Source organism: Euprymna scolopes, chromosome 10 (genome assembly GCF_053919585.1).
Source record: "Euprymna scolopes isolate OS-2025 chromosome 10, ASM5391958v1, whole genome shotgun sequence".
Taxonomy (NCBI): domain Eukaryota; kingdom Metazoa; phylum Mollusca; class Cephalopoda; order Sepiida; family Sepiolidae; genus Euprymna; species Euprymna scolopes.
Genome location: NC_136491.1, coordinates 74,167,813 through 74,192,678, shown reverse-complemented (window position 1 = coordinate 74,192,678; position 24,866 = coordinate 74,167,813). Strand labels below are relative to the sequence as shown.

The following is a 24,866-nucleotide window of genomic DNA, read 5'->3' as shown; positions in this document are numbered from 1 at the left end:
TGTGGCATACTAAAATGGGCCACTATTTTTGATTCGAATTCAGACGACATGAAAGGGAGTTAATTTTCTACAAGAACAGCTTTTGGGAAACAAACGTTTAATCAATCATAATTATGATAATAAATTATCACACAATTCGAATAATTAGAACAGGTAAAGCAGATTTTAACACAACTAAATCTCAGAGCTTTATTATATTTTTCCGATAAGTCACTCGGGACAAAACATGAAATCATTTTATGTAACGAGATCAACATAACACAAGATGATTATCGCAAAGATTAAAAATGCCTATAACTTTAGTCTTAAGAAAAATAAGATTATAGGTAATAGAAAAAGAACGAACAGGAATAATAATGAGATATAAAGAAATAAGTGTTTTTCACAAGTAAGCAGTACTTGGACAGAAGCTACGGGAATAAGAAGTTGTGCTATAACGAGGTATCAAAACAGTCAAACTTCTAGACCAGCGAGTCAAACCAGGTGGAACTTATAAAATATACATGTTTTGGGAACGTTTTAGAAACAAGCAGACGTCGAGTCAGTCATATTTAGTATAATAATAAATAGATGTTATCAGTGAGAAAGAGAGAGAGAGGGGGTGGAAAGAGATTTGTAGTATCACAGCTGTTTTGCATGGTTAGATAGAAAGTGTTTTAAGATGTGATCGAAATTGGATCCTTTCTTTCGAGAGATGTAAATATTAATTGTAAAGCTCTTATTTAATTTAGTATATAATTTGTAGTTGTAATTTTCTGTGTTTCTTTCTGTTTGTATGATAATTGTTTTGAGAAAAATAAGCGAATTTTAAATCAAGCAAATTTAGAAGCCGAGCTGATTCAGATTTGATTTCGTGGTTATTCAAGTGCGTCTATCCATTTGTGTGCTCAGTCGCATCGCATTGTTTGTCTGCGTTTCTTTGTTTTGGAGCGGTTTCAAAGATTGAAGCAGAGATTTTACTAACGTCTCTGATGTGTTTATTCCTGCCCTATTCTTTTCTTTCTTTTTTTTTTTACATTTTTTTGCATTTTTTTTTTTTTTTTTGCGAAGGATGACAACCGGAAATTGCTTCCAATCAAGACCACACTAAATATTTTCCTTCCGTTTTATTTTTGATTTTTTTTCTGCAGACGAGTCGAGGAAATATATTTAATGTTTTTTTTTTTTAATTTAAATTTTGTCTTTTTCTTTGTAGGTCAAAGTTCAGTAAACTAGCGAGATTGCCACGGGCCTTTGTAACCAGTAAGTAGCCTCGTCTATTATTTTACCGTCTTTACCATGTACTTCAAAATTAATATAATATTTTTAAGTTCACGATTTTTAGATATAAGAAAATTATTTGCTGGAAAAATGTCTATTCATATTTTACTCACTAGTAATGTTCACACAAGTTATTATCAATCATTGTTCTTGAGTCGGAGATAGAACAAGTCTCCTTAGATTTCCAGCATTCGCCATCATTTTATATAGTAACATAGTGTGTTATCACCACAGCCATCAGGAATCTGAATAATAGTAAGTAGTAAGCTTCTCTGAGATTCTACTTATATTGAAGGTCTGCTTAGCGCAATCTCTCATCTTTCTTTTCAACAACTTTCAACTTTATAATATTTTGTAGTATAAACCGAGGCTTGTGCGTATGCGTTATCTTACGTTCGTTTACTCTTTTTCTATTTATCTGTGCATTGTCAGCGTCTTTTTTTTACTTCGATTCGTTTTCGCATTCAAAGATTTTCGTCGTTTATAACACTGCTGCTTGTTCTATGGTCTCGATTATTGTTTTATTCCAAATTTACCTAATACTTGTCTCAATGATATCATTGTTACTATGAGGAGTAGTAGTAGTAGTAGTAGTAGTAGTAGTAGTAGTAGTAGTAGTAGTAGTAAGTGCGACATCAAATATATACTCGTTGGTAAACGGGAATAATAGTGAACGAACTTATACTTTACTAACCCTCCAAAATGGAAGGCAATGCCTGGGAATATGTTCGATGATGCATGGATCGATGGTAATATTAGAACAGATATTCCTCTATCTGCAAAACAGAATTAACGTCTAGAAAGGTCGTGCTATGACCACAGAACAAATATCTTAGGAAACATAGGAGGTAATGCCTAGAAAGATGTTATTATGACCACAAAACAGATGCTACACTAATATTCTAAAAACAAACAATATAATGATTTGAAAAATGATATCATATCGAGCAATCATATACTGCGCTATCCTACCCCCACCCCCGCAAACCGAAAACTACAACAATCGTCTCGTGACAAATGAGCAAATAGTAAACGACCTACCGAACATCACAAACAGAAAAACGCAATTCGTGGATTTATGGCTGCATTAGAACAGATAATATACTGCCAAGCACCAAAAACCGAGAATGAAGATTGTCTCATTACAACAGAAGTGATACTAGACTACATCCCATTAAAGTGAGCATTGGAAAAAAGTGCTTTCCAACATCCTGTAAACCTCATCAGTATGTCCTGTATTTAAGAATTCAGGCGAAAAGTCATCTCCCTCTCAGTACAGACCAATACGTCTTCTGTGTGTCATGGGTAAGTTGTTGGAATCCATATTAAATAAAGAAGTAGTCAACCACCTTAGCAGAAATAACCTTCTCAGTGACATGCAATATGGTTTCCGCTCTGCAAGATCTTCAGCAGATGTGCTAACGGTTATATCACATACGATTAGTGAATCTCTTGACAAACGCTTCCTTTCCATATCGAAGGCCTTCGATAAGGTATGGGATAAGTGCCTACTTCACAAGATTTCCAGCTACGGTATTACTGGCAATGTTTTCTCAATCATTAAATCATTTTTCTCCGATAGATTCATAAGAGTAGTGGTTGATGGGCAAAAATCAGAGGCCCACAGTATTAATGCTGGAGTCCCTCAAGGGGCTATCCTGGGCCCAGCTCTCTTCCTGATCTACATCAATGATCTCCCAAAACACATACTTAAATCATTCGTTGAAATCTATGCTGATTACACGACTATCTATGGCAACACACCAAAGGCCGTAAATGACAAAGTTCTCTCTGATTCTCTCTCATCTGATCCTGAGCACGTGGTACAGTGGGGGAAGAGGTGGCTGGTTACTTTTAATGCATCCAAAACCAAGCTTCTATCTTTACATCATCAATGCTCTGATCGCCATCTGGCATCAATTGAAATGGATGGCTCTCGTCTTGGGGGGGGGCTCCATGTTTTGACAAGCTTCTGGGTTTGACCTTTACTCCTGATCTGAAATGGAACACGTACATCAGGTCTGTTGCCAAGGACGCTTGGAAAATGGTAGGATCCTTCTACCGCTTCAGAAAATATCTCACTACTGATGCAATTCTCTATCTGTATAAAAAGCCAAGTTTGTCTAAGGATGGAGTACTGTTGCCACATCTGGGCAGAAGCTGCTTAGAACAGCCTATCCTTAGAAAAAATTACATTGGAAAAATACGTATACAGATATCTACCGCCGTTAGAAATGTAATCGAAAAAAATCCTCATTCGAAATAAAATTCAACAGTAGGTGTCTGTTATCTTTAGATCAGCAGAAATCATAATAAATGTTTCTATATGTAAAATTAAACATTTACATTTCTATATGAATCAAAGTGCAAACACTGGTGAAACATATTCCCCCATCATTTTAACGTAGGATGTAGAGATGTTTTATAGTGGGGGAAAAACGCAAAATAATGGATTTGTTTATTTCGTTGCGCCTCGAAATTCGACTTCGTCACTGATGCGAAAATCAATTGTTCGTTCAGATGTTGTCTAACCTTGCAGGCATGTTCTTCCGCCATTGATTTTACCGAGTCTTTCATTTCTTCACACAGGATGGGCTCATTGCTGTTGTTTGGAATTGGGATGACGTCCATCACTTATAGCTACGAGCTTTTCTACTCCTCTCAATAATACTAGCCGACCTGTTTCCTTCTTCTTCAAAATATATTATTGCTTCCGTGGTTAACCTTTATTTGTACTTGTCAGATCCTGAACAGGAAGATTTTTTTTAATTTTCAAAAATGTATTCTAATCATAACATGATTTCAGTTTAACTAAGCAGTCTCCCTTCCTTTTAACTCTACTCGTTTGACTTCCACTCAACATTATACATTGGTTACTATGATTACACACCAGGCATAGTTTTTCCAACGACAGTAAGTTATGTCTAAAGTATCCCCTTTAGGATTGATAATACAAGTCTGCCATATCAGAACGAATAACTCACAACTAAAAAATCTAAGGCACTATCCACAATAACCTACATTATTGCAATACCAATATCTTTAACCCTAATTTTATAGATGTCTATGATCGGTTTCGACACCCGTCACATTACGTATTTCGAACCATGTGTTCAGTTAAGAACATGAAAGTGAGGGATCCTATTTCTCTCACAACCTTCATTATAAAATAAAATGACAAGATCATACACTTTACTTGTAAATTTGTCTATCTCAGAAAAAATATACAATCCTTAATCTAGACCATGTGTCCTGTGCTCATCTGAGACAGTCATGATAATGAAATACAAAACACCTTGATAAATATTAAAATTAAGGAAATAGTAAAATGTAGACACGAAGAATGAAAAATATCATTAATTGATAATCCCAAAAGATATACACCCATTCACAATCACTACACCTACTCAAAGTATGCCCTACCTTAATCCAAACCCCACCTTTAATTCACCTATTGGTTATTTTGCTAATTTACTCCCCTTTTAACCCTAACCCATGTTTCTTATCTTACCTATGTTTATCATTCAATAAGATTATCTAGATCTCTATTCTTTTTTCGTACTGATATTTAGCATATATTACATAAGGTTACTCTAACCTTATACTTATTTCTATTTTTCAAGAGTTTTGCATCTTACTTTATATTTCAAGCTCATAGGATCTGTGTGTGTCTTTCTACTTAATATTTTCCACCGCGTTTTTATCTCTCTTAATATAACACTTCTAAACATAATTTGAAAATACATATTAATTATATAATAAAAATAATAAATCCCCCTACTACTTTTTGAACATTTTTATGAAAATTACTTACTGAGATATTATAGTTTTATGAATTCGATCTAGTATTAAATATCAATCTAATTTACATATAACTTGCATCCTATTAATATTCCTAACGCAGTGCTTTATGCTTTACAGTCTTCTATTCTTTCTATCATGTCTTATCAAAACTATATATATATATATATATATATAATCTATATTAAGTAAAACTATATATAATCTATATTGATATGTCTTATATATAATCCATATTAATATGTTTATATTAAAACTATATATATAATCTATATGTCTTATATTAAAACTATATATATCATCTATGTCTTCTATATATAGTCTATATTAATATGTCTTATATATATATATATATATATATATATATAATCTATATACGCAATGTAGACAATACCTTGCATATATTGAAAAGGAACATACAATTTTTATAGCTAAATCATCCTATAGTTAATAAAAATTATATAGTTAGCAATTAATAGTGCACTTCGTAGACTAAGAATAATAGTTTTAGAATTAATTCATGTGTTGTAAAATCATATTTTTTACACAAATTAAATATTTTAGTAGAAACATTCGTAAACCTTGCAAAAATATTTCTCTTTAATATATGAATGTCAGCTTTTATTTTCAACTTAATTTCTACAAACACAATTACGTTCTCGTTTGGTCGGACATTAATTACATCTTCATTTTTATTTTTTTTTCTGTAAGGAGGGTGTCTATTTTATACTAGAATAAGCTTTACGTTTCACCGTTTTTTCCTTTTTTTGCAAACATAAGAAACGCATCCGCTCATGGTAAGCCTTCTCACATCTGATCATGATGTTATGTTTTTATATTATAGATATAAACCTAAATCGCTGCATTTTGTTTGTTATTTTTAATATAATTTTAGGCTGAAACTTTAGCGATACAATAAAAAACGATAAAATACTTTAATGTTTCTTTTCAAAGGAAACTGATTTATTGTATTATGACACCTTTCAATAATTTTTTCTCAAATTCTTACAATCTTTTGAAAACATTTAAAAAATATTTTTCTAAGAATATTCGCATCATCTGTTTTTTAATTACAACATTTCTATCCATCTCATAAGAAAAGAATTTCTTTTGAAAACTTAATTTTTAAAGAAATTGAAAGTTTAATATTTTGAAAGGATATAGTATGTTTATTTATACAAATATAATTGGCTACATATGTGCACACACGTTTCAGCAGTTCTTCGTTTAGGGGGACTACATTATCAGGTTAGAAATAGTCTTCAAGCTTTGCAAACACTGGAAATGATTTTGGGCTTCATGGTGTGGTTTCTTTGAATAGATGTACTGCTGAAACACGTATGCACATATGTAGTCAGTAAGTTTTGTATAAATAAGCATATTACACACATACACGCGCACGCGCGAACGCACACACACACACACAAACATATATATATATATAGATATTATAACGTTCTAATGTTTATAATCAATAGTTTCCATGTTGCATTACATTTTTATTAGCTCTACTTATATAATCATTGTCGCCTAACCTGTGTGCTGTTTATTTGAAGTTTTAAACGAGTTAATGCAGTAACATGAGAAAGCCGTAACATGATATTCAAATGTCGAGTATGGATAACCACATATAGAGAAAAGAGAAAGCGATTATTCTTATGGGACGAAATAAAATTCATAGACAAAGATGAACGGTTAGAGTTAAGACGCCTCAAGGAAGCAACAAATATCAGTAAACCTAGCGTCAAATGTAATAAAAGGTGTGGCCATTCATTATAATTAATTGATTAGATAACTATGAATATATCAGAGAGGCGGTAGCACTCTCTATATAGGGATGGCCCGTACACGCCTATATACGCCTACAAAACAAAACTATCCAAATCTCAACTAAAATCAACTTATAAGTTTCAAAAAGCACATATTCTTACAGAGAAGCGTCTTACGAATCCAGCGAGTGTCAGAAGTCGGTTAAAATGTCAAAAGAGAGCAAAAAAAAAAAGGGTATAAAAATGGCCAATTGTTCTTCTTTCTTCTTTCTTCTTTCTTTTGAGACGATGTATCTCGGTGTACGAACGGTCTCTGACAACAGTTCAAGCATCAGTCGACTGCTCTTTACACGGAGAAGTGCAGTGACCCATCGCTTTTTAGCTAACTCCATAATTAAATAAGATTACGTGTAATAACAAGTTTTAAACACTATATACCCAATGTAGACAGACCACTTCGAACACGGAACTTCTCTCAAAAGGGACAGCTCCAAATAATACACCGGATGCTCACAGACGTTCCAGTTTGCCAGTGGCCTATATTTCTTGGACGCTGAATATTTGAGGTAAACGTTAAAGTTTTTCCTTTAAACATTAACCCACCAGCATTAATGAAACCACGATATCTTTATCTCAGTTGATCAAAATTGTTATAAGAGTAACCTATCAGCAAGTACGACGTCAAAAAACAATGTTATAAAAACAAATAATTCTTCAGATTTTGGACTGTAAAATATGTACAAAATGTCAATGCTGTGACCAGGATTCGAACCTAGGTTAGCACGGCTACAACGTGGGATCCTAACCTCTAGACGTAATGATGGCACGGAATGAAGATTGGAGAAAAGCTATAGGGCTATACTTTGGATGCAATTCTATTTTCATATGCCTAGCCATTCATAGCTATTTTGTTTGTATACTTTTTGGCATACCATCCCTATATCCTTTTACATTTCCAATGCTTTTTTATTCTTGTATATATAGGTGAGTGTATGTGTGTGTGTGTGAGAAAGAGAGAGAGAGAGAGAGAGAGGGGGGATTAAGAAAACTTGAGTGTTTAAATATTTGTTATATCCTAATGTGACATGTTCCCTATCAATTATAGAAAGTGAAATAATTGCAGTCTGCCATCTACTAATAAATATGGTTAGTTAAGAATAGTGGATAATATTTTAAGTAACGCGATATTATCTTTCTTCTATAACATATAAATCTCACCAGTCTGTTTAAATGTATTCATGTATGTATGTTTGTATGCCTCCCTAAAACCTTCGACAATGGCAACGGATTTTCAGGAGATCGGAATCATTTAGAAGATCGATCTATCGGACGACAAATATCGAAAAATTGGCCAAAAGCAATAATTCCTTCACCCGCGACTGGGCAGTTTTTTCGCCGATATTTTCGAAAGTCATCCCCTCTTTTCGATTGTATAGCCTTAATTTAATGCTACATGACTTCCGGTTAGCAATGGGCGCAACAGCAAAGACGCCTGGGTTTCTTTTTTCACATTATTTGCCTCCTTCGCGGTACGGGTTTGAGCCGGTTTGCCTACTACCACTTTTTCTTGCTCAACACACACCTCCAAACATCCGGGCAACGTCGGGCACCCAGGCTCGTATACTATAAATTAGAAGAATTAAAGATTTATATAGAAATTAAAAAGAGTCGATAATCCACAGGTGTTGTGTTTCTTTATAGGAAACATGAACATCTGTCTCTATTTATATGTAGCCATATAAAAAATGAAAAAACAAAATAAAGTAAGGTTATATTATTTCTGAATGTTTAATGTGATTGTGGTTATGTAACAGTTTTATTTCTTATTAAATTGGGACTGATAAAAGCATGTTTAAAATAATAATTGTCTCATAGATTTTGTATAGATAAATTGTAATTTGTATTATGTATGTTATATATATATATATATATATATATATATATATGCGTATTTGTAACGATGAATAGTGATTAATAGCCAGAATTACATGTTTATTTATGAAGTTGAAAATGTGTCGGCCAGGACAAACATCTTCCAATAAATAAATAATATAGATAAGACAGATAAACTGCTTTAAAACACGCTTTTAGATGCAATTAAAAAATTATTTTCTTTCTTTGTTTCAATTAATTTCGGATTTAAAATCCCTCGAAACCAGATGTTTTACTTCATGCACATAAGTGACCATTGTTTTCTGCGAAATACGTCTTCACGTGATTTGTTTCGTTATGAAAGGCCACTAAACAATTCCTCAAAGAGAGATGTATACTCCTCGATAACCGTTGGAAAGTTTACGGAATAGAAAATTATTCAGAGACGAAAATTATGAAAGAAAAACGAGTATAAATAAAAAATGACTTATTGTAGTGTTTTTGGAACACTAAAATAATTGAATTCAAAACACGTGGGTAAAACATCTCATGGCGCAATTTTATAAATTTAATATGGTGATTTCACTTTCATTGAGTTTAATATTTACTATAATTTTAAATAATATAAAATATATGCCTCAATAGTATACATTTCTCATATTCGTAATTTATATATATATATATATATATATATATACGTGTGTGTGTTTGTGTGAATATATATATATATATACATATATGAAGTGCTACATTGGTTATATAATTGTATGTATTTATTTTTTTTTTAAATTAAAGAAATGGATCATAATATGGAGAAAAATTAATAAAATTTAGTATTATACGAGTGGTTAAGAAGATATTGGAAGCACCACGTGAAAGTTCCGATTCCTCTGTATATGCGTATTTATATGTATAAGCAAACACACATAATATCTATTCCACAAACGTCGGTTTCTTATAAGTATTTTAAGGGTTTTATAGGGAGAATTATTGAAAATGCAAATCAAAATATTTGAATTGAATGTGATTCATAGTTGACAGCATCGCCCAAATTTCAACAAATTAATAAAAATCTCTTGAGTTTAAGCATTAAATATATGTTTTAAAATCATTTAATGAATTTTTATTGAAATTAGAATCACGATGCAAAAGAAATTTTAGAAGCATTATATATTGATCTTGATTATTGTAAAGTGGCATAAAACTTCTGGAAAGCTGTTCTGTGCGGCGAAGTAATTTGACTGTCCTCGCAGATGTATTCTTCTAGACATGTATAAAACAAAGCACACGAAGTTTTTTGATGACGCCACTTAATGTTTGCATTTGTGCTTGAAGCAGATCTGATTCAGTCCTCCACGCTTACTAAATCACCGGGGGATGAGGGAGCGGTGTCTACTGGCGTGGTCAAGTGTCCTGTGCAATATTTGATTAACAATCGATTTTTAATCGTCGACGAAACCGACAGCTTATGTCTCTTTCTTCCTTCTTCTCACCAATTGTAAAGCATACTCTGATCACATGTGTCTGTACTGGCTGGGCCACATCTGTCGTAACTACCGGCAAATAAGTTGTAAGTGCAAATAAGAAATAGGAAAAGAACATTAAAATATCTTCGGATACAATTGCATCCTCGCTTTGCTCGACAAGTATTAGCCGGTCTTTGTCAGGTTGCACTTGCATTAGAACAGAAAAGTGAACGAACGAAATGAGTTTAGATTGCTCTGAAAACAGTTAATGCCACACACACGCACACACACACACACACAAACACACACACACAGACACACACACAAAACGTAACTTTATTCTATTCTAGTATAGACTTCCCTTCAAACGGGGGAAATATGACACAAAGTTACAATTGGGGATTAAAATGAAACCGCTAAGGTAAATAGCAAATAACCTACGTAAAATCCACTTGAGCCATAAGAAATAAACTCTCACACAATGAGTGTAAAGCCAGGAAAAATTTACTCTTCAGAACTTCACAGAATCATACCACAATCTTACATAAAATTCGCCCAAGTCAAATAACCAAGACTTTCGGACTGATTGTCAAAGATATATACTCGCCTCAGTACACACAACACAACGAAGGGTAACATCAATTATTATATTCTTAATAAAGATAAAATTGTTCGAAAGTTTGAGAAAACTAAGCACCCGTGTTTGCTACATTAAGAATATACTGATAAGAATGGTTTGTGATGTTAAAAATTAGAAACCGCAAATTTGGAACAGAAGAGACAATTAAATATCATCATAAGTTATTCACCGTCATTTGATTGACAATTCTAATATTGTTTTGGCTTAGAATATAGTAAAATATCAGTTTTGATCCGACACTATCTCTACTCTATGTTTAGTCGTTGAACGAGAAATTCTTCTAAACCGAAAAGGTAGTTTAATTAGGTTTTAATCCCTTGTGCATCTTTTTGAAGAAATGGAATTTTTTCCACATTGACACTGACCTTTAATCTTAACCTGTTCTCGCGGCAAAGCAACTTAATAAAAAACAATAAGACTTATCAAGAAAGCAATAAAGTTCATTTCCACACAGGCATATACTGCATTGAATTTTCGATTTGAGTTTTAATAGGTTATAGTAATTGACATACGAATATGCAGAAACAAATTTATGAATTTTATTTGATTTGAATAGTAAAGAATTATATTAGAAGTGAAATTTTGGTGTTAGGTTAACGTTCCTAAATATTGCGTCAAAGACAGAAAATTGCCAGTGATAGGCATTAGAATAATTTATATATTTCTCTTGTATAATTTGACCGCGAGAGGGAACGCTTGTGTTTTGCGGCGGTTGTTCGCATTAGCTTATACGCGATTGATATGTACGCAGGTACAAATCTAATATGTATGTGGGGAAAAAATAGATACCCCTCCACGAACGCATTGTAAGACGTCATTGATTTTCTGATACTTGTATTTGCTAAAAATAATTGGTTAAAAAGGATGAAAATAACGAAGGAGAAGATAAGCAATAACAAATCGCTCCGTGTGTTATCTGCACAACAGAACGTTAGATGCTTGCATAATCAGTTTCCGTTCAGAAAACCTGCTGGAATGGTAGTCCTTTAGAACAACTGCTCCCGTAACTCTACTGAGAATAGGATTGAAAATATGCATGAATACTAGTAAAGGAAAAGAAAACTATACACGAATCTTAATCGTTTAAACTTGGAGGTTGAAGCCATATTATTTTCAATGAAAGCATGTAAAACCAATCGTTGATAAGGCCCTAATTTATGGTACCTAGTTATAAAACATCCACAGCAATAATTCGTCTAGCTACAATCGTTGTATGTAATTTCTATTTCTTTTTCTGTGATCTTAAACTTCAAGGAACTTCCCCTAGCACATTTTTAATCTACGAACTACACGTATGTGAAACACACTACTACAGAACTACTTACAAAGTTACTACAATATAATTTTCAAGTTCAATGTAATAAAGTTTATTTGGGGGTGGGGAGTCTTCTCTTAAATAATCAGATTTCGACCATTTTCAACTGTCGTTAGGAATACAGATGACGTTGTCTTACCATCTGTCTTACAAACACATTAACCTTTATCCTCGAGTGCCATGCCTTCTTTAATGGTAATGTTTTAGCACAGTTGTTACTCTTACTCTTTTTATGATATGGATAAACAAACGCATGAATATTGCTAGAGGGAAGGAAAAGCAGATTTTGTTAAACCCAAATGATTGTCTGCTCCTATTATTAATGACTTTTACTATTATTGTTGACGAAGCGGAGACGACAAATAAAAAAAAAAACGAATTTTTATTATGTGTTATCGACATGGTAAGATGCCAGCAGCCTTGGAGATAAGCCGTCGTTTGGATAACTCGCTAAAATCAGAGAAATTAGTTCAGATTCCTTTAAGACGGTTATTAAAGATAGCGTGGTATGGAAATACGAAAAACACAAACCTCACGTTTGCATCAAATTTACTGATATCGAATGTTTGTCAATTGATAAGAATATTTGAAAAATATAACGATAGGAATATTCTAAGGAAACCCTAATAAAATGTAACAAGGGATAGGATTCAAAGTCATAAATCACGTTTCTAAATTTGGGAGATGAGGATTTAGTATTCGTGTTTTTTAACTTTTCGGTCGATGTAACCTCTGGCTTTTTTCAGGCATATTGTGTGGAATTCGGAAACCGTGATATAATGGATAAAGTACTTGGTTGTAAAATCGAAATATAAAAGTTTCGGAGGTTAAAGGTTTAATCCTCAGCGCGGACGACACATAAAAGTGTGGTGTCGTATTTCTGATATTTTTATTAAATATAAACTAAAAATAAAAATGTATCTATATATATAAACGATAATAAACTTTAAAGAATACAAAAAAATAGAATAATTAACCTTTTTTTTCTGATTGGTCTAAAACTTTTGGTTATTTGAAACCGCCATAAAAAAGGAAATAAAAGAACTGCCATATGTCAGCATAGCTAGAAAGCAATCGTTCATTTTGGAAATTAGAAGAGCATCGTCACCTTCCCCCCACCCCACCCGGCCAACTGTACTCTGGTAAGTCGGCCCGTAATATCCAACATTTTTTTTGGGGGGAGGGGGGTAATTTTTTCAAGTTGGATCCAATTTTTGCAGTGCGTTTGTTTATTAGCGATGAAGATACAGAACAGTAAATAATGGATTTCTACATAACACTGTTGTTCCAGCGCGGTTCGTGTTCTGCACAAGTGCCAAAGTGTGTTAAGGCTCTTTCCTGATCCTGGTGAACTTGAAGAAAGAATCTGATCAAGTTTAATCATCCTTCTAGTATAAGGGAGTACCTGAACAGATAAAAACCAAGTGTATTAAGTTTTGTAGGCCTACCTAATCTCTTGAGAGTATTCACAAAACCTACAATACACTTGCGAATTACTTATCATCTTTACTCAGTCAAAGCTGATGGAGCGAGAGCATGATAATTCCGGGGAGTAAATAAAGGGTTTATTGGTGCCGATTGACGAGCTCGACGGATAGATATCCGAATTTGACAGAAATATTCCTAAATTAGACAGGATATATCTTAAGAATGTCGGAATCTACATCGATGTAAACATTGTGAACATACTCAAAATAAGTAAAATAGTCCGAAGAATAAAAAAAGACACGAATCGTCATAAATTATTTATCGTTTTCTTTAATGATATGATATTATGAACACAAAATGCAATAAAATCGGGTTCATTTCTGCAACTTTATTTAATGGACGCAATTTCACTTTTATTTTGGATTCTTTTGAATCGAACCGGATCCGAAATTGATACTTGCAGATTATTATTCTATGTCGATAACTATCTAACCACTGTCACTATGATATTGATGTGTTTTTCTTGTTCTGTCTTTATTCAATGGTTTGATAAGTGTACGCGTTGCTGTCTTTTCTCCATATTTCTACGAATATCTTCGTCTTCAGTTTCGAAATCCATTTGGAGCCTGTAGGAAAAGAAGATTTGGATTGATGCTCGGTGATAATTCATATAACATGATCAGTCTTTGTACACATTTTGGTCAGGAAGGAACTGAAGACCATTAATATGGTCATGAAACGGTTAATTAAAATAATTACGTTTTGGACGAATCAAAAGATAATTAACAAGGAAGAATATAAGTCAGCGTAAGGTTAAAACGTAAACATTGGTCAATGTCTTTTTGAGGCCTTTGCAATATTGTATGAAATCTTCCTGTCTGTAAAACACAGTGCCACGTGGCTGCTTCCCGGATAAGATATGTTTGCTTTCAAGTCAATAAGATTTTGTTGAACTGTTTTCTTAAATAATCTAACTCCATGACAATATGAATGGGCCCAGTTTCAAACGTTTTTAGCATTACTCATGGTGTACTTCTGTCGTCCATCAAGCAAACTAATCTTTATCCTTCTGTGGCATTTCGCCTTGATAAGCGGTGACTCGTTTAAACAATACTTTATGTAAATTTATTCAAAATAATTACGAGGAACGTGCAATAAGTAATGCCTCTGACCCACTCCCAATTGTCTCATTTAGCTGAAATTTTGCATGTGCAATGATGTATATCTCTACAGGTTATGTGGCAAATTACAGCTCTGAATTAATTGTGGTTTCTGTTTTACAGGTATTTGAACTGAGTTAGGTGTGAAATCGAACCTGTTAAATGTCGAGAAGTGATCCGGTTTTTGTATTTGAAAGGGCGCACAACACATGAGCCTTCTGATGAAATGAAAGACACTTATGGTGATAATGCCCATCATATGATCTTGTAAAACGCTGGTATCGTGAATTCAAACATGGGCGGAAGTCTGTAGAAACAGCTTCTAGACCTGGTCGCCCCCCTTCTGCCATTGATGAGTTAAGTTGAGGCTCCCATTTTGGAAGATAGGCGCATTACTATTCGCCAAATAGCCCAAGATGTAAAGATTAGTACAGGGTCTGTGGAAACTATCATTCATGACCATTTGCATATGCATAAGGTGTCTGCCAGATGGATTCCCAGGTTGCTCACACCATTCCAGAAGCGAAAACGCGTCGAGTGCTCCAAGATGAATTTGGAGATGTGCCAAGAAGATGTGTCAAAGTTTTTCAAAAGACTGATTACACAGGATGAAACCTGGGTCCATCACTATGATCCAGAAACCAAAACCCAGTCAATGCCAAGAAGATAAGTAAAAGTTTTTTAAAGAATTACACAGGATGAACCTGATTCCATCACTATTATCCAAAGACCAAAGCCCAGTTAATGCAGTGGAAGCACTTGGTCCACCACCTCCAAAGAAGGCAAGGGTTCAGCCCTCCGCTCGCAATGTCATGCTCACAGTCTTCTGGGACCAGGACGGAGTAGTGATGACAGATTTCCTGGCAAACGGAACCACAATTACAGGAGCTTATTATGCTTCACTTGTGAGGAAATTAAGGGAAGCTATCAAAATCAAAAGGCGGGGCAAGATCAGCAAAGTTACCCTCTTCCTGCAGGACAACGCTCCAGTCCACAACTCGCATGTCGCCAGATCAGAAGCACAGGCGTGTGGTTATGAAATCCTCCCCCATCCACCCTACTCTCCTGACCTTGTACTCTCTAACTTTCACCTCTTCCCAGCCATGAAGTTGTTTTTGAAAGGAACGCGGTTCTCAGATGATGCAACCTTGATTTCTGAAGTCACGTCGTGGTTGGAGGACCAACCTGGGGTGTTCTACAAAAACGGTCTCCAGAGCTGCGTCAAACGATGGGAGAAATGCATAACTCTGGGTGGTTCCTATGTAGAGAAAGACTAATAACTGTGCCAAGTTTCCTTGCTCTACTTCTATGGGCAGTGGGTCAGGGGCATTACTTATTGCACGCCCCTCGTATATAATACATCTATCGTGAAATAAATTTTTCAGATTTCTTGAGGTAGATCTTCAGTTATTCACTGTCTTCATTTTCGATTTCGGGTTTTGCATCATATGGGTTCAGACAGCAGCACCTACCTGGCTCCGAATGAACAGATTATTTCTTTGAAAACTATCAGCTACGTAAGTAAACATTGAGAAAAGAATCGTGTTTTGAAGGTTTCGGTTTTTCTTTTAACGACATCTCGGCAGATATCACCCAGTGAGTTTAAGTAAACGACTTGTCACGAAGAATATGGAAAATATTCAAAGTTACTTATTTGCCTTCTTCCTATTTTTTATTACATTTTCACCCCAAACAAAGCACATTGTCACTTTGGTGTAGGGGGCTACTATCAGAGACATAAGCTACTAGGGTACTATGTAGGGAGTTGGTTTAGGGCCTGTTTTATTGTTTTTTCCGGACAACTGTTGAATTTATACATGAGCTTTAACCATAATGTTTTTTTTTTTCTGTACGGCCGCGTTTTAAGTTAGCATTAAATCTATTAACCGTTGTTCCTAACGAAACTGAATTAGAATAACACTTATAAAGCACTTGTTTTTGTAATACAGGGTGAGTCACGGGAAACGGGTGTTTGTAGAACGCTCCTTACTCTCCTTGAGTATGTTTTTTATGTACATTATAAAATTGCTGTTAGAATATTGGCAGAGTTTTGTTTTACTTAAAAACATCCGTTTTCTGTGACTCATCCTGCAGAATATCTTTACTATCATATAGCAATTATGTATTAACACGAAATTTGTAATTTTTTTCAGTTATTGTCAAAGTTTATCATTTTTTGAAACATTGCAACACTGGCTCAGTTAATAACTATAATTGGTAAACTAATAATCCAATTGGTATGCTTTTGATGTAGAACTGGAACATCCTTCACTCGTTTCAATGCACTGAGTAACCGTCTGTACGGTTATAAAAACTTCACGACTCCTCCAAGCGGCCTCCTTTATATTACATTCACCCACCTGTATCTCGCAAGATCACATGAGACCTTTTCTCTTAAATATCACAGATGCCATCTTGGTTTTTCTTTTTCCTGTCCAACGCGCATGACAGACAGACACGTGGGAGCTTTATAGGTAGGCCGTTTGTATGTTCATTTCTATTTCCCCACACATCCCCCTGATCTCATGATCACAGAGATGGCAGGGACGTGGCGCTCTCTTCCGCCCGGTGCTTTTTCGAAGGCGGACTGTGCCGGGCTCTTGTCAACTTGCGCTTTCATCTGCAGTCTGAGGGTCGAAGAACACTACCTTCCCATAGAGGCTACTAATATCGGATTCGTTGCTTGATGAAAATGAAGATGGTGCAAACCAGAGCGATGGCCCACTGGCCTCAGACTCAGAGTCGCTCCCGTCGTCCAGTGGTGGTTGCACCCGTGTCGCCGGCTTCAGGTGCCTAACATGACGGGGCACACCGTCAAGCATGACTGACTGCTGACTCACCACATCGGTCACTAGGCCCCGTGTATATCTATCAGTGCACCGGCTTCCTAGCGGCTTCATCCAGACAGGATCCCCTGGTGCATACCACCCTTGTCCCTCCTCGTTGTCGACTTGGGGTAGATTTCTCGGACTCGGTATTGCAAAAATTGCGTTTGCAGGCGCTGTTCCATCATTCGGCGTGATGTTGTACCAACATACGGCTTCTGAGACGATGCACTGCTTCCTGGTCGCAATTCTTTTGATGCTGCGATGGCTCCTCAACAATACTATTGCCAGATGGCACATATGCACAGTGGCAGTCCCAGCCGCACTCTCCTTCAGGGACTGCCTGACCTGCCGGCTGCAAAAGGTTGGGTAATTTTCCTTCAGCACCTCTTCGGGCGTGCATCTTTCAAAGAACATAGATGACAGCTGGAAAATAATGTAAGTGGAGCCCTGGCACTCGAGTGGTCTTCAGACCGTGATGCGCGTAGGCCCATACTCGATGAGGGTGATGAAGTAATTGCCACCGTAATGTGTAATATCTATCCACACTCCTACCACGTGCTGCTCACTCCCAATTGCCCTTTTTACCACTGTATTGGAGCCGTTCGATTAATTGACATGATTGCCAACTTTCCACTCCTCTCTTATCGGCCCTTCTTACTTCTGAGTCAACCATTTTGGCAAAATAAAGTGTTCGCTTAACCACTGGGTGCCCACATTGCCGATGAATCTCACTGATACTATCTGCATCCATATTACACGCGACGGTTGCACACCGCTGTTGCAGTTCCTCAGAACCTCCCCGGGTATCAGCCAGCAGACACCGTTGTGGTATTCGTTTCAGCGCATCTGCTCTGTTGCCTGCAGACCTGATTAACGTTACGTCTATGGTCAGGTTGTACTCTTTGATTGTATCGACCATGGTTGTGAACCGTCTTCCTATAAACATCTCACTCGCTGCCCGTGTGGTTAGCCGTACTCTTCCAGTCAATGCATCGGTTATCCACTGATGAGTGCATGCAGAGTCCGTGGTAATATGGAATACCCTGACTTGCCACTGAAGCGTCAGAGTAATTTCTTTCAATGTGGCATTAATTTCGGCCAAGTTTATGTGCCTAAAATCATTCTCTGGACGAAGCCAACAGGTATCTTCGTAATGCCATCATCAACCACAAGGCTAACTCCAAGGGCTAGTGAACTAGCGTCTGTCCAGACCGTGAACTCGTTCCCGTTTACGCACCAGTTCCCTCGCACAGAGTTGTCACGAGTCACCCTGGCCAGAGTTTCTGTCAATATGCTCAGGAGCGTGGCATCATGCACTTTATCGTCCCAACCCAATGATACGGATGTGGCACGATGTTTTATCGCCGCCACTGCCACCCTAAGCGAACCACACGCAAGGAAGTGGTCCACCAGCTTTCCGCAAACAGAAAAAAAACGCTTCGACGAGTGATATTGGATGGGACTTCCGGAACGTCAACTCCTCTCCTCCAGTAAAGCCCTCCCTTGCTACCATTCACGCGCAAGCCAAACACCTTTCCCCCGTCTCGCAGACGCACGGGTTCCTTGCATGCCAGTCCGAAGTTCTCTAAGTGCTCTTTGACCGATTGGGCAGCATTAGGCTCTCATTTACAAAGATATTGTCGATGTAAGACGATGTCACCAGACACACAGCCTCATACTGATGCCAGATCGCGTGCATTATTGCCGCCATAATGCCTGGTGCCACGTTAAGACCGAACCCTAGCCTGGTCAGACAATAGCGGGTTCTTTTAATTTACAGTCTGAAATGGCCACAGCGCTTTTTCAATGCGTATTTGCAGGTAAGCCCTTTGCAGGTCCAGAATTGTCACGTCCGACCCTTACTGCCGCCACTCCCTTAATTTGAGCGCACAAACATCGGCCCCTGTTGTGTATGGGTCGACATGTTCATTAAGCGCACGGTAGTCCATGACGGGTCGGGCCTTCTGTTTGCTATCTTGTAACACAGCCATCAGGGGAATCAGTACTCGGGGGGGGGGGTCCGAGACCATCCTCGAGATATGGAAGCAGTCAACTATTGTTTATTCAAGTCTGCAGTTCTTCTTCATACTGCCCCCTTAGCCTCATTGGAGGGGGTACTCTGATAGTCGGTTCAGTAAGGATATTATTGGTTCATCGCCAGACCACATCCAAGATGCTCTCCACGCGTTGGTTTCCCTATCGTACTCCGCATGGAAGTCTGGCTCGACCAGGGCAATAGCGGCGCAAACACGTTTCTCATGTCGGGATAACTCTATCTTGCCAGTGCAGTTAACAGTCATTCCACCCAGCTGTGTAATCAAATCCATTCCTAGAAGTACGTCGTGCCCAAGCAGCTCCCCGTCCACCACCGATGCTTGCGCTGATAACGCTCATCCCTTCTACTCACGGTTGTCACCGGAATTCTCTCCCTGTACCAAGTGTCGCAACATGCCTTGCACACTAGGGTCTGGGTGCACCCAGTGTTTACAAGGGCGAGGCCTTGACATCCGTTAACGCGCACACTCACTGAAGGCAGCGCCTTGTTCAGTGACGATCTGGGGAGAAGATTGGCGCTGTAGCTTCTTCACCTTGCCCTTTTCACGGACAGGCTCGGTCCAAGTGTCCCCGGTTTTTACACTTGTAGCACTAAAGCCCTTCAAGTTAATAATGAGAGACAATCAGGGGCCAAATGGTTTGGCCCACCACACTTGTAGGAGCTTGTAACCGTGCCCAGATCCTGAGATCCACCCTTTGATGGTTGCACGGCTGCTGCACGGTATACAGTCTCTGGGCTCTTTTTTAATGTCACCTGTGCCCGCGCTAATACTTCCAAGATGCCCATCTCGTCTACTTAGGATGAGGCTCGGAGCAATTCTGCAATACATGCACACACCAGGCCTTTATCTGACATTCCTCCGAACAGGACCGCAAGCTTCTTCAGTTCTGCTAGATAAACATACACAGTCTCCTCGGAAAAACTCCTTTCATGCAGGAACCGGATCTAGTGCTAACGCTGTGTAGAGGGCGTTTTTGATGCAGGTGAAATCTACCTTCTTTTCGTCCATTAGCTGCTGGTATACAGCACGTGCGCTCCCAGCGAGGCGCTTTGGGACCACACATTCCAGACGCTTAACACCACTGAGCTGGCATATCAATTCTGCCTTTTCCACCCATTCCTGTAATGACTGCTCAGGGCTGCTTTCATCAAACAGTGGAATCGGCTTAGGATCAAATCCTGACGTCATGCCAAAAATAACTTGTAGAACTGGAACCTCCTTCACTCGTTCCAATGCACTGAGTAACCGTCTGTACGGCGAAAAAAAAACTTCACCACTCCTCCAAGCGACTCGCTTTATATTACATTCACCCACGTGAATCTCGCGAGATCACATGAGACCGTTTCTGTTAAATATCGCAGACGCCATCTTGGTTTTTCTTTTTTCTGTCCAACGCGCATGACAGGCAGACACGTGGGCGCTTCATAGATAGGCCTTGTGTATGTTCGTTTCTATTTTCCCCACATTTGACACTTGCTATTTTAAGGTCATTTTTTTATTGTACGGGTTTTTATTACAAAGGACGTTTTAAAAGTAATCGCTCTTATTTTATTCCACCCGAATGGAACAGGTGAGAGTTGCAAATTACATTGCTATGATGACTGAACTTGTGCATTATATAATCTCGAAGTTTAATATCTTTTTTGCAGATATTGACGATGTGGGGCTCTACGAAAGCAACCCTTATCATATACATGCGTCAGAAACAGATGTGCCATTGAATTCCTTAGTGCAGAAAAATATAACCGCTTAATCTTAACTGTCCACTGTTGAACGTTTACGAGCTCGATGCAGTTAATATCTGTAAAGTTAGATCATTTCGTTGATTTCAGAGTGGCGACAGAGATGTGCATTACAAAGCGCGCTCCGAAATGTTACAGTCGAAGCATCAGCAAAAGTACATTTATAATAATGGTGACTATGTAGAAAAATAAATGATCGTTCGTTTTAATGTTATGAGTCTTCGTAGCACTTCAAGGTTTTATTTGGAAAGCAAAAAAAGTGTAAGGCCTTACTTTTGGAACGACTCTCGTACTTAAGCTATGAATATGTCAGGTTCCGGATATTGAGTGATGTGTTATAACACATATAACACGGGGTTATATAGATTCAGAACAAATTGTAAATTAAAGCGATTCAGCGTGAATTTGAGAAAACTATTAAATAAAATATTTAACGGAAATTGATTGCTATGTTTGGAATAGAGTAAAGTTTTAATGAACTCATTCAGAAGATATTTCATTGAACAAATACCTAGAAAGCATAAGTAAGTAATATACATATAAAGAAGAAACGCTATCTTACAGTAATGAAGCTCAGGCTAATGGTTTCTCAATATCAAAACGATTTCGCATTAGTCAGATTCACCGGATTACTATTGTCATCTTGAGTGTCATTTTCACAACGTTTCGGTCGATGTAACCTACGGCCTTCTTCGGTTGTGTCGAAATCGTGAATGTTTGTGTCGAATTCGGAGGGAATTTTGAACGGAACACTTTATTTACTTCACAATAGAGGTCCTAAGTAATTGGCAATTGTATTTTTCAGTCGCCCACACTAAGAATTGAACCATAAACCTACAGGAGAAGATTACTTTTTCAATTGTATTCTAAGTTAACTAACCACTGTACCACGGGTCCTTGAAATGCAAAACGATTTAGTTTTTTAAAGAAAATGTAATGTTCAAAACAGTCGATTTTTAATTAATCATAGTTAAGATATACCAGTAGGTGTAGATGAAAGGCTTAAAGAATGTAAGCTTCAGAAGTAGCGCTGTCACGTCCTTATGTTTGTTTTTAAGGATTATATATATATATATATATATATATATATATATATATATATATATATATATATATATAGAAGGCTGTCACAATGCGAGGAATGAATTATAGTCGCTGTTGGTAAGAGGAGACGAGAACAAGTGGCGATTTACAAATCAATAAGTACATATATATATATTTTTAATTTTTTTTTATATATATATATTTATTCAGTTGTATGGTAAAATGTCTTACTTGTAATTCATGCGACGTATTCCATTATTAATTTCGGAAAGATTTTCCCTTTTCAAATTTTGAACATTTGTTTGTAGTCATCTTTTCATTCAAGCTGTCCAGATACACATGATACGAGGGGCCTTCAATATTTTGCAGATTTTTCCGTACACTTATTTCAAATTGTAGAATCTGAGAATTCCGTATGTTATTTCTATCTATCTTATAAGAGGACTGACCATTTTTTTATGATTTCACCTTTAAATAAACTGCTACAACAGAAATTAGAATACACAGCTGTTGAATTTCAAAAATGCGATCTAGACGTGAGGACACTTTAAGATAATAATAATTTACGATAAAATTCTATTTTAAACTTTAAAAAAAATGATACAGAAACATATGGAATATTTCAGGTGCTTTTGGATCTTCTTGCATGAATTAAGCATCAGTTTTGAGTGGCATATAAGATTCAAGCAATGCAGGAAGTCTCTGAGGGACGATGAAACGTATGGAAGGGGGAAGGAAGTCAAGATACCAGATTTGGTAAATAAATTCATGGATGAGAACCGTCGTGTGTCTATAGAGACATTATGTGCACAGTGTGGAAAGTGTATGCACAAACTGAGGATGCAGACGATTTGCACGAAGTTTGTCGCGAGGGGGCTCCATCCTTGCCACAGATTATTTGACCAAGACGGACAGCAAGAAAGTCCTTCGTCCTTCTCATAATCGCGACCTTGCTCTCTGTGACTTTTTGTTATTCTCTAAGCTCAAGAAAAACTTTCGAAGTTGTCGTTATAAGACAATTGAAGCGATGAAAGTTTTGAAAGGGTCATGGACACGCTCACACAGGAGCACTTACATAAGCCCTTCCAGAAGATGTGTGAACAGTACAACAAGTGCAGTGCAGCTAGCGAAGGTTACTTCGAAGGCGGCTAAAGTTTCATGTGTTTAATATCAATAAAAGTGCCTATGAGAAAAAGTCTAGACCTTTTTGAAGGCACATCGTATGTTATAATTTAATCTGATGTGTATAAGAAAATGTTTCAAACAATTTGCGTGATTATATAAATAAATATATAATTTGAACAAATACAAACAGAAGCCTAGTAGTTACCAGTTTGTGTACCTATTCGGTAATTGAATTCCCAAACAACAAGCTATTATTAGTTACATTGCTAATACAAAAAAATACACTTATTACATATGTGACCAGTCATTTTTTTCTAGGCACGTGAAATTTAAAATACCTGCAAACAAACAAAGAATTTTTTATAAACATCACAAATAAGTGGCAAATAAATAATAATAAAATCATAATGACGATGTGTGTATACAACATGAACGAATATCATTAACAATTAATACAGCTACCCGTGGTTTCGAGTTTATACAATCATCAAAAATATGTGCACTTCTAAAAAAATCCCATGTTTCTACCGGTCTCTAACTACCTATATACTCCCTGTATTTATTTCTTCCTGATAAATTGAAAAAAAAATTATACACAAAATGAAATATATATTACATTTCCAATTTTCATACTGAGTGTGGATGGAAAGATCTCTTGTTGACTACAAAAGAGCGCATATTACAACAAATGTTGCACTTTCTAAAAAAGAATAAATCAACTTAATAGTTGCGAATTGTGTAGTTCTGACTCTACATGAATGCATACACACAAAGAAATGTGCTACTTATATAATAGATGGAGACATGATTCTGCTGTTTGGGGATATTTTTTCAATAAAAAACTTACATTAAATCGGTATCATTGTTATAAAATTATGCATATTGCTGTAATTTTTCTTAAAATGTGACAATGCTGAGATGAAAGTAAAACCATTTAATGAAAACGTAATTTTCCTTTATTTCATCGGGAAAAAGAAATATGTAATGTTAGAGTAAAAGTAAATACAAGAAAAATAAGTAAATAAGTAAATAAGTTGCCGATTTTCAACAACACACAAACACACACACACACACACACACACACATATATATATATATATACATATATGCATATACAAATTAATATATACAAATATAAATTGATATTTCTCTGTTAACTGTTTTGGATATTGCAACGTTATACCAGATTGATGAGTAAAACCAAACAAACAAACACGTACCTGTTTTTTTACATAGGCATCACTACTGATCAAGGCCAAGAGGCCACTCGAGGATAAAGGTTAAATAGTGGGCAGTAGACAATTGGACAATAAAGTAATCGTTAGTAAAGGAAATTCGGTAAAGTTGCTAACTTATAGG

The 24,866-nt window shown here is 36.5% G+C and overlaps 1 protein-coding gene across 1 annotated transcript in view; it reads left to right on the top strand.

Moving 5' to 3' along the window:
• Positions 1-24,866, top strand: part of LOC145286106 (uncharacterized) — a 680,754-nt gene that overhangs the window by 520,145 nt on the left and 135,743 nt on the right. The window contains exon 3 of the mRNA XM_080134797.1: positions 1,196-1,242. The gene's annotated coding sequence lies outside the window, so the exon portion shown is untranslated. The remainder of the gene's footprint in view (positions 1-1,195; positions 1,243-24,866) is intronic.